Source organism: Typopeltis vanoorti, chromosome 10, assembly GCF_054136105.1.
Source record: "Typopeltis vanoorti isolate ZY-2024b chromosome 10, IOZ_Tvanoo_1.0, whole genome shotgun sequence".
NCBI classification, from domain to species: domain Eukaryota; kingdom Metazoa; phylum Arthropoda; class Arachnida; order Uropygi; family Thelyphonidae; genus Typopeltis; species Typopeltis vanoorti.
Window position 1 is genome coordinate 126,843,424 of NC_143558.1, and position 15,971 is coordinate 126,859,394.

General features: G+C 34.8%; 1 protein-coding gene across 3 annotated transcripts in view; it reads left to right on the forward strand.

The window, feature by feature from the left end:
• LOC150102778 (ecdysteroid-phosphate phosphatase-like) overlaps nucleotides 1-15,971 on the forward strand; it is a 393,004-nt gene that overhangs the window by 42,683 nt on the left and 334,350 nt on the right. The gene's annotated exons all lie outside the window — the stretch shown is intronic.

Consider the following 15,971-nt stretch of genomic DNA (forward strand, 5'->3'; position numbering starts at 1 on the left):
GGCCAAATAGAGGCTGTCAGGATCAGATCTTCACTTTATGACAAATAGTCGAGAAAGCATGGGAATATAACAAAGATCTGTATTTAAGTTTGGTCGATTTGGAAAAGGCATATGACAAGGTGCCAAGAGAGAAGCTATTCAATACGCTGCAGTTATATGGTGTCAATGGGGCATTATATCAAGCAATACGTAGTCTTTATTTGATTTGTAAGTCAGCAGTTAGAATTGAAGGAAGTACAGGAAGATGGTTTAATGTTAAATCTGGTGTGAGACAAGTGAGACAAGGATGTACATTATTCCCTCTGTTATTCATTATCTATATGGATCATATTATGAAGGAAAGTGGTATTAAACCTGATATCAAAATTGGAGATGTTAATGTCAGCTCTTTGCTTTATGTGGATGATGTTATACTTCTAAATAAATCTGCTACAAGTCTGCAAGATTCTCTGACTAAATTGAATAACTGTTGTAATAGATATGGTATGAAGGTCAGCAATAAAAAGACAAAGACAATGAAAATAGACAGAATCATTGAAAATGTCAACTGTGTTGTGAATGGAGAACCTGTGGAACAAGTAAAACATTTCAGCTACTTAGGCACGATTTTTAGTGAAGATGGTAAATTAAATATAGAAATAGACAACAGAATCAGCAAAGCTGGTATGGTGGGAAGTCAATTGAATAAATTCATATGGAATAAGAGAGAAATTAGTCGGAACACTAAATTAGCTGTATACAAGACAGTGTTCAAACCAGTTTTAACTTGTGGATCTGAGAGCTGGGTCAGAAGTAAAACACTTGACCAAAGACTAGAGACTGCAGATATGAGAGTCCTGAGAAAGATTATAGGCGTGAACAGATGGCATCAATGGCAATATCATATTAAAAATGAGGATATTAGGAAAGAACTTGACATTGGTAGCATCCAGGAATGCGTTAGCAGAGCTAATCTCAGGTGGTATGGTCACTTAAATAGAATGGGTGAGGAAAGATTAGCAAAACAAGTGTTCTCTGCCAGGTTGGCAGGAAAACGACCCAGAGGAAGACCAAGATATAGGTGGATTGATACGGTACAAAGTGCCTTAGACGATAGAAATATAAGATCTGATAATGTTGGAGTCTTGACAAGTAACAGACTGATTTGGGGGAAAATTGTAGATAGGAAGTTAGTAATGATGTAATTTTTTCATGTAGTACTGTCATATCCTGTACACCCTTTGAGGGTACATGGCAGGAATCTGATGATGATGATTTGGGACACGAGGTCGATGCACTTTGTCCTAGTTGCTTATAGTTTGCAGTGTGGTCAAAAATATGACGAACAGTTGATTCATTTATACCATATTTCTTGTAATTTTGGCTTTGGTTATGCCTGTTTCATACTTATTTATCATATGAAACTTATCTCCTAAGCTGATCACTCTACGTTTCTTCTTGATAGCTGTAGACTTGAAATCATTCTTGTTTTTTTTAGCATTCATTGTATGGGTAAATAACAAGAGAAATAAATATCTACATGTACTTCAGGCAAGGACGGATAATTACTGGTAAGTGGCGAGAAGGCGCCGTCGGATAAAAACGAAGCGCTACAAGAGAGCGATACCTGGAGAGTGGCGACTCGAACTGGTTACATATGTAGTGGGCTACATCTCACGTAGAGACAAAAATAAAAGATGTGACAAATTTATTTATTTTGTATCCAAACAGAAGTGGTACACTAGTATGTAATTGGTACAATGTTATTTACAACAAATTGGGATACATCACAAATGAGAACAGCTTAAATTTAGTAGGTAAATTATACAGGGAATAATAAATGAAGGAAAAAGAAACTATACATAAGTTTTATACAATAAATATCAGATGTTCCTCCAGAATCTTGTGCAATCAACTGCTCTTTCTATGCAGGATATGAGCTCCTCTTTTGTGCAAAGTGATTGAAGAAGGGGGGACAAGAAAGGGGTTCCGTGGACAGGGTTGTCCCAGACTCGCAATTATCTGGTCCAGTTAGGTAACCCCATTTGAAGGTTTTGTTTATCGCTTACTGTTGTTCGTAGTCTGAGGCTTTTCCAAGTATTCCAGTCCAAGTGGGCACCACGTGGAAGATATGTGACTGTTGGAATACCAATATTTATTATTCTCAGGGTATAGTGCAAACCATTGTTGAAGTCTTGTCTCTGGAGGGTTTTTAGGTGGTTCAAGTTGCTATGAAGATGTCAGGATTTTAGTCTTTTGGGCATTGTAGTCTGGTCAAATAGTAGGTGGTGCTCATCATTCATTTGTCAGCTGAGAATGCACATTTTTGAATTGAAGAGGGTGCAGTACCATGTAGATGTCATGTATTGGATCTGAGAGGAGGACATCTGTCAGTGTGTTATGTGATTGCTATCAAGTTGGTTGGTTTTTTTTTGTGTTCTTTCATTTAGTGAGCTTGTAAAACGTAATAAAATTAAAGAAATGGCACAAATAGTTGACTGGTCATCCAGAAAGTGATGTAAAATAGTACTATTAAGTGAACAAGGCTACAGTTTTGAAGAAGTTAGAAGAAAAATTGGTGGAAACTTAACCAAAGGTGGCATTTCTAAATTTTTGAAGAGGTATAAGGAGACTTAGTCACTACAAAACCAAACTGGTAAAGGCAGGAAAAAGGTGCACAATAGCAAGTGATGATAGAAGAATCGAGAGACTGTGCCTACGTAACAGAAGAAAATCATCTGGGTGTATAGAAGATGAAATGACTCAATACAATGTGAAGTTGAGTGCAAGGACTGTTCGATGCAGACTGCAGGAATTTGGTCTAAATGCTAGAATTCCATGAAAAAAGCCATTTTTATCTCTCAAACAAAGGTTGAAAAGATTAAACTGGGCTAAAACCCATGTTAACTGGACAGCGGAACAATGGGACAGTGTTATTTGGAGTGATGAGACCGAAATCTCCCTGTTTGGTAGTGATGGCATAAAGTACGTAAGGAGAAGAATCGGAGAAGATTTTCATCCTGATTGCATTACACCTACCCTGAAACACCCATTTAGTGTTATGATCTGGGGTTGTATGACAACAAAAGGTTTGGGCAGAATTTGCGTGATTAATGGGAATATAAATGCTCAAAAATACATAAATGAAATACTTGAGACCAAACTGAAGCCTTCCGCATGTGATCTTTTCCAAGATAATGAAGCATTTATATTTCAACACGATTCAGCTCCATGTCATGTTGCTGTTGTGTGAAAAAAGTGGTTTCAGGATAATCATATTCCACTGCTGGAATGGCCTGGGAATAGCCCAGACCTTAACCCAATTGAAAATCTATGGAGCCGAGTAAAGAAACTTGTTAGTCAGAAGCAACCCAACAATTAATAGAAGCAATAATTTAATCTTGGTTTCACATTATAACAGCTGCAGAACTAAAAAAATTGGTTCACTCCATGGGAAGGCATTGTAAGGTAGTAATTAACACTGAAAGTTACCCAACTAAGTATTAACTCACATTGTGAGAATTTTTGTATATCTCAATTTTTCTATGTGTTTCACTTTTCTTCTATATAACTGCTGTTCTAATAAAAAATCCTTCATAAAAGTTATTGCATTACATTCTTGATTAAATTATCTTTCCATAGATATATAATTTTATGGTATTACTCCAAACAAAAGTGGTGTTATGAGCCATCAAACCGCAGAAATACTTTTTCCAAAAGGTTTCTGCAATTTTGGCCACTAGTGTAAAGCTGCTACCAACCTAATAATTTAAGTAATAACAAATATAGTATGTGAGAGGATGTAAAAGGATTTTGGGAAGAAACTAAAAAGAAAATGTTGGTTTATTAATAAGATATGACATTTGCAAATTAGGAACTATGATTGCACACAATAGATGCACAAGCTGTGTAGGAGAAATGGGTGTGAATTTTTGGATCTGCAGAATGAGTTTGATGGATGATGAAAATGATTTTTATAAGAGGGCCATCCTACACTTGAATGGATTTGGCATCAGGCACCTGGAGAATTTATTTATTGGGTTTGAGTCCTAATGCAGAGATTCAGGGAAACTTGATCATCATCATGGAAGGAATATTGATGTGTGTGCAAGTTCAACTATGGTATGCAGATATTAATATTATTATTCCTGACACCTCTAAGGAGTCAGAAGACTCATCGTGGGAGGACACCTACAACTATCTCAACAACTACACCAAACCTCTACTACGAATCATCTCCGTCAATGCCATCTACCGCCCACCACAACTACTATTTTTTGTCTGTAAATTGCGTGTGTTCTGAAGGACCGATTTGTCTGTATGCGGGATGAAAAACCTGAGTTTTCGGGAGAAAAAACCCTGCTATGATAACAGTATGAATATCATTGAGCATGATTATGTCTGATAAAGGGGAGGAAATATACACTTTATGTTCCGACTTTTTTGCATGTATCTGGAGAGGGAAAAGAGAATGCTGCCCAACTGGGTCAAGTATAAGAAAATGACAGGAGATAACTCATATGTTTATACACAAATGCCAAGACTATCAGAACAAAGGGGCAGTTTGTTGCTTAAGTGAATACATTATGGTCAGAGATTGTTGACATTAGTGAAACCTGCCTAAGAGAGTCAGAAGTTATGACTGGGATAGAAAGTAAAGGTATAGTATTTTTAGAAAGGACAACAGAAATGAGGGGTGTGCAAGGGTATTGTTAATGATATCTGATTATTTGAGCCAGGTTAGGATAGAAATGAATAAAAGCATTTATAGTAATAACGTCCCAAGTAGTAGTGAGTTTGAGTCTGTGGTGGGAAGTGGAGGATAACAGGATGAAATATGTGGTGGATTATTACTACAGACCTGGGGGTTCATTTGCTGGTGACAACGAAATGCAGCTCCAAATTACCCTAATGGGTACTAAGTGTTTAGTCATTATGGGTGACTTAAATTATCTGAACATTGGTTGGGCAGCAGAGAAAACTTATATTAAGAATAAAAGGGAATTTATTGAACTTGCATTTGAACTTTCTCAAGCAGCATTTGAAAGAAGAAACTCAAGATCCAAGAATTTAGATCTAGTCATAGCATCACAATGGGTTCAGTTCAGAATGCGAGTTTAGACACCAGTTGGTGACAGTAATCATATCGTTCCAATGTTTGCTTGTTCTAATTAGGACAGGTTACACTGAACTACAAATCCAGAAATGATTACAAACTCAGGAGAATACTGTCCTTGTTCTCATGGTATCAGCTTGAATCATAAGGATATTAGCAATGTATGGAAAGCTTTGAAAAGATATTAAATGAGACAGCACCTGAATTTGTCCATAGTATTCAGAGAACAAATGGGTTGAGAGTAAAATGGTTGTGCAACCTTATTTAGCCAAAGATCCATAAGAAGATGGTGTGGAAGGAAAAGAGTGAGAGGAGTTGGGAAATATATGGTACTCAATCTAAGGCTGCATAGGTATTGGTGTCTCCTGGTAGGTTGTTCGTTTTGGTTATATATTTGTTGGAAGTTCATCACCTCTGTCACATTTCCTTTATCTACTCTGTAGGTAACATTTTTGCTTGTAATTCTTTAAGATCTCAAAGTATGCAGAAGGAGGATTTCTCAGTTGATGTCCAAGCCAATCAACTTGATGTCTGCATTGGGTTAACAAAGACAGAGAGGAAGACCAACTAAACAATTCTGGCAGTATATTAACCACCTTATCAGCACAGATACTCTCTCTCCATGAAAAATAACTCAACTGGCTCAAAACAGAGAAGCCTGGAAAGCTACATATAATAATTAATTTTTATATGTAGGAATAGACAGGAATAAGAAAAATAATAATTCTTCTTATTCCTGTCTATTTAGTTTGTTTTTCTATTTACAAATTTTAAATTGTAAATAAACCATGATGATGAATTCTTTAAGAGTCTTTAATTCTGATTTGGGAGTTATTTTTTTATTTATTTATTTTTTTGGGCGATTTAGCTCTCAGTAACAGTGGAGAAGTTTGAATATGAATGAGGTCTGCAGAGTGGAGTGATGTCCACTTTAGGAGTATTGCCAGGAGTTAAATGAACATAAAACCTTTAGATAAAAAGTTCTTTTCCATATGAAAAAAACATGAGAAGACAGATTGATTATAACCTTCGAGTAAGCTAGATGTTTTTGTATTTTTCTCTTTCATATTGCAGCCTGTGGAACTTTATTGAAAAGTTTTATATTAAAAAGACTGTTAGTAGGTCTATGGTGCACGTTAATGCTGGTGTTAGAGAACATTGCTAATTCCGCATGTGAGGAAAACGTATCATGATTAATTTTTGCTTAACCACAGAAATATGAGACATCTAGAAGCTTACATTAAGTCTTTTTGGTTTTAACTAAAAGCTAGAAAAATTACGCATCAAACAAAAGAATTTCATCTATAGATAGACTTTCCTTGTTATGTGGGAATAATGATGTTGTACTGAAGTTTGTTAGACTGAAATAATGATTCAGTACAGTTAAACATGCTGAGAATTATATACTTATTTAATTTTTTATCTAAGTGCAAACAAAGTTTGTGCATGAAGTATCTTCAAGACTAGGCTACTTGTATGTTGAGACCATTGTCTTCACATCAGTTGCCTTAGTATCTGATAATTCCTTTGACAAGCATTATGGGAAGGCAGTTTTAGCATTTATTGACATTTGCATCAATAGCAGCCAGATCATGAAGAGATACCAAGGTTGAGTTGATGCGTAAGTCATATACATATTTCCCATATACCAGTAGTAAAAAAAAGGTTTATCATTTCATTATTAAAGTTCTTTGTATCGCTTCAGTAAAGGTTAAAAGCAGTCTAGGTAGTGGCCGTTTTCATATTGCACAGTATTATGTATTTCCAGAAGGGGGTATGTGCTGCATTATAGAGATACTAAATCAATTGATGTGAAGTCATAAGCTTCAGTATATGCAAGTAGCCTAGTCAGGATGATACTTCATCTGCGAACTTTGCTTACATTTGGATAAATAATTAAACAAGAATATAATTTCATCAACATCATCAAATTCCTGATATGTACCCTCGGGGGGGGGGGGGGGGGGAGGTTACAAGATAATTATGATAGTACTACATAAAGTTACACCATTACTAACCTCCTAGAGCCTCTGTAGCTCAGGCGATATAGACAAAGCCTTTTGATCAAAAAGACCTTGTTCAATTCCTGTCCATGACATGAGGAACCTTTATCTTTCGACTAAAGGTGAGTTAGCCGTTTTCATATGGAGGTATTGGGTTTTTTCACCTGGGACTTCTGGTTTTTCATCCTTGAGAACAGGCAGACTGGCCCTTGAACATACACAATGGATCTACAGTCATGAAATACATATTTAATCCCTCACTAAGAAGGCTCAACCAGTCCTAAGTGATGGTGGAGAAACGGGGGGGGGGGGGGCCCGATGCAGATAAACTAACTTCCTATCAACAATTTTCCTCCAAATTAATCAGTTATCTGTTAAGGCTCAAACATTATCAGATCTTATGTTTTTGTCTTTTAAGGCACTTTTTACTGTATCAGTCTATTACATCTTGGTCTTTTTCCTGCCATCCTGACTAAGAACACTTGTTTTTGCTAATCTTATCTTTCCCATTCTGTTTAAGTGACCATACCACCTGAGATTAGCTTTACTAACACATTCCTAAATGCTGACAATGGCAAGGTCTTTCCTAATATCCTCATTTTTAATGTCATACTGCCATTGGAGCGAACGTTAATGATTCACTCCATTAATCTTTCTCAGGACTCTCATATCTGAGCTCTCCACTCTTTGATCAAGTGTTTTATTTATAACCCAGCTTTCAGATCCATAAGTTAAAATAGGTTTGAACATTGTCTTGTATACAACTAATTTAGTGTTTTGACTAATTTCTTCCAGATTCCATATAAATTTATTCAACTGACTTCAAACCATACCAGTTCTACTAATTCTGCTGTCTGTTTCAATGTTTAATTTACCATCTTCACTAAAAATTGTGTCTAAATAGCTGAAATGTTTTACTTGTTCTATAGGTTCTCCATTCAGGATACAGTTGATGAACCTGTATAATTTCTGGGCAAGTTTAATTTAATTTGTAACCAAGTGAAAAAAACTTTCTAAAACTATTTTTGATACAGACTGCTTTAATAATAAGGTGACATGATACACCTTTTTACCACTTATATATGGGAAATGTATAACTTTTCCTTTTAGCATTAATTCAACCTTTGTATAATGCTTTTTTATTAAGCTGAATTTAATTTGTAACCAATTGAAAAATATTTCCTACATGTTCAATACAGCCAAAGCAAATAAGATACAAACCAAATTGGTTCTGTTTAAAGAGAATCACAGTGACATGATTAGAACTTAATTGATTCTGATACATTCTACTTGCACACAGAATTATCTGAGTCACTATCAGTGGCATTATGTGACGTAATTTTAACTAACATAACATTCAACAGAGCATATTATCTTTTAATAGAAAAAAAAATTAAATAAGTTCAGTAGGTCGTGACTTAAAAAAGGAAAACAACAAAAAACATATATTTTTTAAATTTCAGGATTAATTTTTGGAACAGATGCAACAACTTTCTATGGTGGGTTTCTTCCATTGGCACCAGTCCTAGCAAATCCATTTGCAGAATACATTAAAAAGAAAGCGATTGAAACTTCATAATAGACCAAAAACTTGGCTGTGTTATGTTCATGATGTTTTCATTATTTGTTTGGGAACAATAGAAGAATTAGTGCAGTTTAAGGGTTATCTTAAATAGCTCACACCCAAACAAACAAACCCAAACAAACTTCAAGTTCTGGAGCAATGCATGCTCCAGACTTGAAGATCACAAAAATGATTGTTCCTTAACATCCTTCTTGAATTATCAGAAGAAGAACGTTTTATCTTTTCTGTATACTAAAAATATATACTGTCGTGGGCATGGATGTTTTGTGATTGTGTGTGAAATAATAGTGGTGATGGTCGGCAGTGGATGGTGTTGGTGTAAATGATGAAGGTAGTTGAAGAGGTGAAGACTGAGAGTTGTAGAGTAGATGCCCTCCCTCGATGAGCCTTTGGACTCTTGGAGGTGTTACATAACGAAAAAAAACCCACCACAACAGGAAAATTCCGACACACTGCTTCACACCACTACCACAATCCGTTACAAAAGAAAAGCATGATTAAAACATTATGGAATAGAGCTACAGCCCCTCTAGTACGACATAGAAAAGGAATGAAGAACTTTCAACATGCCCTATCCCTCAATGGACACAAACTGAAGACAACAGATGCAAATGTAAGTTTCTGTGGTTTAGCAGTTCTCTGGGTAGTTTTCAGTATTGAGACCACATTATGATTTAAATAAAGAGTTTAATAAAAAAAAATAAAAAAAAAAAGCAATTAAAACCCGTCAAGTTTCGTAAGTTGTAAGACTTACATCATCAGGAGTACTGATACAGAAAAGTTTTACACAACAAAAGCCTATTAACAATTAATTATACATATTAGATGTTTTGATAACTTCAACAGTTGCATATAATTGATAAACCAGAATACAAATAGTAACTTCCTTACTGTAAGCTTGGAAAATTCAGTAAATACTTGATGTAAATTCAGTAAATTTACATTAAGTATGGTCTGCTTTCATCAAAAATTTAACTGTGACAGACCTAGTATATAACATGCATGATACCACAGAACATGATAGTAACAATTAGCAATGCTCCAACACACATACAGGCATAACAAATTTGCCCTTTGTATTCTGTTTTATCAATTTTATGTAACAGTTGAAGTTATCAAAACATCTAATATATGTAATTAATTGTTAATAGTTTTGTTGTGTAAAACTTTTCTGTGCCAGTCCCTGATGATGCAAGTCTTATGAGTTACGAAACTTGTTGGGTTTTAATTGCTTATTTTTTTTATTTATTAAACTTTATTTACATCATAATTTGGTTTTAATACTGAAACTACCTGCTGAAGACACAATTTTAGACACTTTGATGTTTCCCTCTAACAAACAAGGTTTAAAAAATAAATCACTTTACTCAGTATCAAGAATGTTATGAACAAGATTCTGCAGTGAGGCTTGGTAATTACATTAAAGTGGCTTCTGATCCAGTGTACAACAAAATTTAATGCTTGGAACAAGATCGAATCATTCAAAAAGAAACTCAAACTCTGGTTTAAATATGATTGCAGAAAGAAATAATGAAATTTTTCAATCGTACTCAGGTTATATCATAGAAGCATGGGATTTCTGTTCACAAAATTCAGTTTCAGATATTATTGCAGCCCACTTGAAGATGTTGTTTGAAAAGTTTTATCCCAAACATGAGGATCCCTGGAGGCAAAATATCTGAACCCTTTCCCATGAAGAAACTTTCAACTTATTGAATTATCATTGGACAAAGGACCGGAAAGTACTTTTAATTCTATGAGTAATTCGAAATTCTGGATAAGAATGAAAGATTAGCAAAACAAGTGTTCTCTGCCAGGTTGGGCAGGAAAAAGACCCAGAGGAAGTCCAAGATATAGGTGGAGTAATACAGTAAAAAGTGCTTTAGAGGACAAAAATATAAGACTTGATAATATTGGAGGCTTGACATTTAACAGACTGATTTGGAGGAAAATTGTAGATAGGAAGTTAGTAATGATGAAAATTTTTCATGTAATGCTATCATATCCTGTACACCTCTTGAGGGTATATATCAGGAATTTGATGATGATGAGAAAAATCATTGAAAAATACAGTCAATTAATGACGTCGAATGGCTTTCAAAATTAATGTTTTTTACTGATTTGTGTTTACATTTAAATGGATTAAATGCTAAACTGCAAGGTGTTAACAAGACAGTTATTGCAATGTTTGATTTAATCAAAACATTCGAAGCTGAATTACAAATTTTTAATCGTGACGTTATTTCCAATACCTTCCAATATTTTCCAAATAGAAAAAAAATTCTTTGCAGATCTAGAATCTCATGAAAAAACAGATCAAGGTAAATTGACAAAAGTGTTTTCTACAGTTATTCAGTCGATAATCATCAAATTTTCTTCAAGATTTACTCGGTTTAGGCAATTTACAGAGACATCAAAATTTATTTTGCATCTAGACACAACATCAGCAGATAAAACTAAATTTGGAGATTGTAGAGTGGCTGAATTTGTAAGATATAGAAAGGTGATTAATCAATTTTCAATCCATTTCTATATGGAAACAAAAGTTTGTCAATTTGAGAAATGACTTATAAATAATTAAAAATGATCGATTATTTTTGGCACAAGAGGAAATATTGAGAACTTAGAATGCCATTCCCAAAACCTTTAGTTGTTTCAAAAAATTAGCAACAGCTATATTATTAATTTTCTCCTCAACATATGCTTGTGAGTCATTATTTTCTGAAATGAATTTTATAAAAGACAGTTTAAGAAATAGAATGACTGATGAATCTAGTTCGCTGTGTGTATTGCTAAAAGTGACAAAATATGAACCTGATATAAAGCATTTGGCATCTAATGTACAATAGCAGATATCTTATTAATAAATTGATAGATTATGTGGAGATAATTGTATAAATGGAAAAAGATAATCTGTTTTTTCTTTCATTTATTTCTATAAGGATGTCTAGGAAAGGAAGTTTTTTATTTTCTTCTAGTTCCAGAGTAAATTTTTTGTTAGGTTGTAAGTTATTAAGATAGTCTTTAAATGCAGTCAGTTCTAGTGCTGTTCCTGACCAAATGATGAAGATATCGTCCACATAGCAGTGTCAGTTTTGTTGAGCATTATTTTCAAAATTTTCCGTGTAGAGGTATGATAGAGTGAGAGGAGTGAATCCATTGCTAGTCCTTCTTTTTGTTCCCAGAGTTTGTCTTGGTAAAGGAAGAACGTAATTAACCTCTCCTCAAGAGTTCTAACGAGAGATGAAACAAATCTTATGAAAGGCTTTAGTTTTGCTGTAACACTGTGACAAGTCCCGAAAATCGATATCATAGCCCAAATTGAAAAAGGAATAAGAAATGTACCAGGTGATATAGCAGATCTGATCCGCATTCAAAGCACGGCATTACTATTAAATTGCAAATAACCACCAAAAAATCTACAAAAAACAGAATTTGCAGCCCTTAATAAACTCAAATCAGACAAAAACATAGTTATAATCAAAGCAGACAAAGGGAATGCAACAGTGTTTTAAACTCAGAAGATTATAATGAAAAAATGAAACGCCTTCCTGAGGATTCCCACCTGCACAGCATTAGATAGAGACCCCACTTGGCGAACTCGCAACAAAACCAATGAACTTATCAAGAATATACCAAATTGGTTTGAGGAACTAAAAAGAAATTTACAATCAAAACACCCACTAGTTCCTAAAATATATGGAGTTCCCAAAATTGATAAACAAGATGTACCACTAAGACCGATAGATGGAAGGGACTCTCCTACCTCAAATCTGGCAAAGCACCTTACAAACTTGATTTTACCACATATAGGAGAAACATTCATTAAGAACAGCACAGACTTCATAGAGAAAGTAAAAGATACACACATAGATCTTTCAGACATATTAGCGAGTTTAGATGTGGTCAGCCTTTTCACAAAGATTCCAAGAAATGAAACAGTAAACATCCTAGAAAATCTCTTCCCACCAGACATTGTACAGCTCTATAAACATTGCATAAAAAATACGTTCTTCTTTTACCAAGACAAACACTGGGAACAAAAAGGACTAGCAATGGATTCGCTCTTCTCACTCTATCATACCTCTACATGGAAAATTTTGAAAATAATGCTCTACAAAACTGGCATATCAAACCAAAAATTTGGCTCCGTTATGTGGACAATATCTTCATCATTTGGCCAGGAACAGCACTAGAACTGACTGTATTTAAAGACTATCTTAATAACTTGCATCCTAACATAAAATTTACTCTGGAACTAGAAGAAAATAAAAAACTTCCTCTCCTAGACATCCTTATAGAAATAAATGAAAGAAAAAACAGATTATCGTTTTCCAATTATAGAAAGCCAACAAACACAGGAAGATTCCTTCATGCTACCTCACACCACCACCACCCCAAGCAAAAAATAGGCCTCATAAAAACCTTAAGGGATAATGTATACAGCATCCCCAGTACAGAAGAAATACAATACTTAACACAGATCCTACAATTGAATGGTTTCAAAACTAAGTTAATTAAGAAAATTCTCATTACAGCGCCTACAAGAAACTTAAATAAACAAGACTTCAAGAATGCAGTCACCCTTCCTTTATTCAAGAATGTCACAGATAAATTAGCCAAACTTCTCTACAAGTACAACATAAAAGTGACTTTCCTACCACTTGAAAAGATATCAAAATCTCTTCATCCTCCGAAACCTCCACATTACCCAATAAAAAAACCAGGAGTTTACAATATTCACTGTTCCTGTGGCATCTGCTACATAGGCCAGATGGCGAGATCGGAAGAAATCCACATGAGCGAACATCAAAAGGATGTACAAAAAAATGAGAGAACATAAGTCTGGTTTGGCATTTCACACAACTTCTACTGGTCATGATGTACTCTGGGACAGAACAAACATATCCTACATTGATAAAGACTGTTTCACAAGAAAATTCAAAGAGGCAGCAAATATGATCAAAATTCCTACACAATGCAACAAAAATCAAGATTTGATTTTAAATGAAGTTTTGGTCAACGTTTATCAAAAATTTACCTAATTCAGACATCGGACAGAGTGAAAGTGAACCACAGAACGCGACATCAAATAGCATTGTTTCCAGCTAACACATATTAACAGTTGTATAGATCTGTTATTCGGTTTTTGAAAGAACTTTTTTGATGTTCATAATACCAACAAATGAACTTGTTTTTTCGTAATTTTTTATAGTGTGTGCTTTAAACTATTAGTTATATTTACCCCTGAAGATATTAGTATGATGACTAACAAAACTTGTCCGGTTTGTTTTTTAGTTCTTATTTAGTTTTAAAAACAGTCTTTTTTAATAAAAATGTGGTTACAAAACCGAAATAATTCGATTGATATTGATAAATTAATCAATTGATAATAGATTGATATTGATTTGTATATGACAATGTGTATGTCAAATTATGAGTTCATTTTTATGACATTCTGTGTTAATTTTTAAACTTGTCTCAATAAAATTCTGCAGTTAATTTTCTATTAATTTTTCTCCTGTTAAAAACTTCCTGGCACATCAGCAAGTCGATAAATATTATTTGTAAATTTTTGGCATGTGCACATAAAAAGGTTTGCCACCTCTAGACTATTCAAGTTTGCAAAAAATATGTAATTATTCTTTCTAATTTTTTCACCTAATACAATTCTTGTACTCCTGATGATGTGAGTCCAACTTGTGAAACATTTCGGGTTTTTATTGTCATTTTAATAAAAACTAGTTTTCATTAATAAACATATGGTCTCTACCTAGTCTAGCCACAAATACTGTTATAACTTGAACAGCTCACAAACTTTAATCTATCAGTAAATCATTCACAGCTTTCAGCACATACCAACTACATTTTTAAAATGCATATAGTAGCGCTCATATTCAGAATGTCCACCTTTTGCATTCACACACACACACGCCTGAAGTCTGTGAACCACATTGATGGTGGCACTTACAACATCCAATGGAAACTCACTGCTCTCTCCAAATCTTCAGGCTGGCAATGCTGGGATCTCATTTTTTGCAGGCTACTCTCTTTCTCAAGCTCTGAGCACGGTTTGAAGTCCAGTGGATTCAGATCAGGACTTCCAGACAGCCAGTCAGATGGTGATATGTGGTTGGGCACATTCACCTCCAAACACTGTTGTGGTTGTCCTCACTTTGTGTGCACAATATCAAGACACTGTGTTGGAAGGTCCATTGCCTACCATGAAATAAGATGTTGTTCAGGAGCCATACCACAGCTTCCAGCATGGGTCTTGATACACTTTTTTCAGAGGTTTGACCACTTTCTCACAGCAATTCAACTTGGATACCCCTGATATATCATGCTTCATCAAACGATAACTGATGCATGGTGATGACCTCTCTGAATCCTCGGTGCTTATACCTAATTGTTTTGGCAGTTAAACCACTCTTCAGTGTGTTTTAAACTTCTCATCCGTGAAGAGGATATCTCTGTGTCTGTTGTTTGCTTACTGCCAGAGAAGTGTCTTTGATTTTATTACCTCTTCCAGAAGTGTCCAGTAGAACAGTGATAGGCTCTCATCCGCTGGTCATCACGTTACATTGTTATAACGTGATGACCAGCAGATATCACTTCTTGTGTTCTCACAAGAATTATGGCAGAGGTGTGCACTCCCAACCCTCACAATATGTTGCATCCTAATGCAATGTGGTCGAGCTGTTCTTTGACAGTCAGATGCATCTTAACAGTCTGATATACAAACATCCTACTGATCTTGAGTGTTTTTAGCATATTGAAAATAACAGCTGGCTGCATTCCAACCTTGTGAAGTGCTGTTTTGGCCACATGATTCTCATGCTAACTCTTGTAGTTAGACAACTCTCTCTCTCCTGATAAACATGCAGATGTTGGCTACATACAGTTCCACTAATGGAAATAGGATTCCATAATTCTCTGGCCAGCACAGGGGGTGTGCGGATGTTGTAACTATTTATGACAAGACTGTGTATACTGGAAGTCAAATGAAATGCAGTTGAAGTGTTTTAGAAAAACTGGGGAAATATTTTTGATGTATAAACCTAGTTTAAACTGGGTTGTTTTGTGTTTTACTATACCCAGAAAAATCTAGGTGAATTTTTGAAGTGGAAACTTGCTTAGAGTTTAAGTTCAATTTAGGTTAATCAATTTTTACAAATTACAATGGCAATTTTTCATTTTTTGTTGCCTTTGGACTCCTTCATATCCTTGATTTTGTGTCTAAATTTTCAGCTAAGCCAACTGTTTACATAATATTGGCACCTGCTCT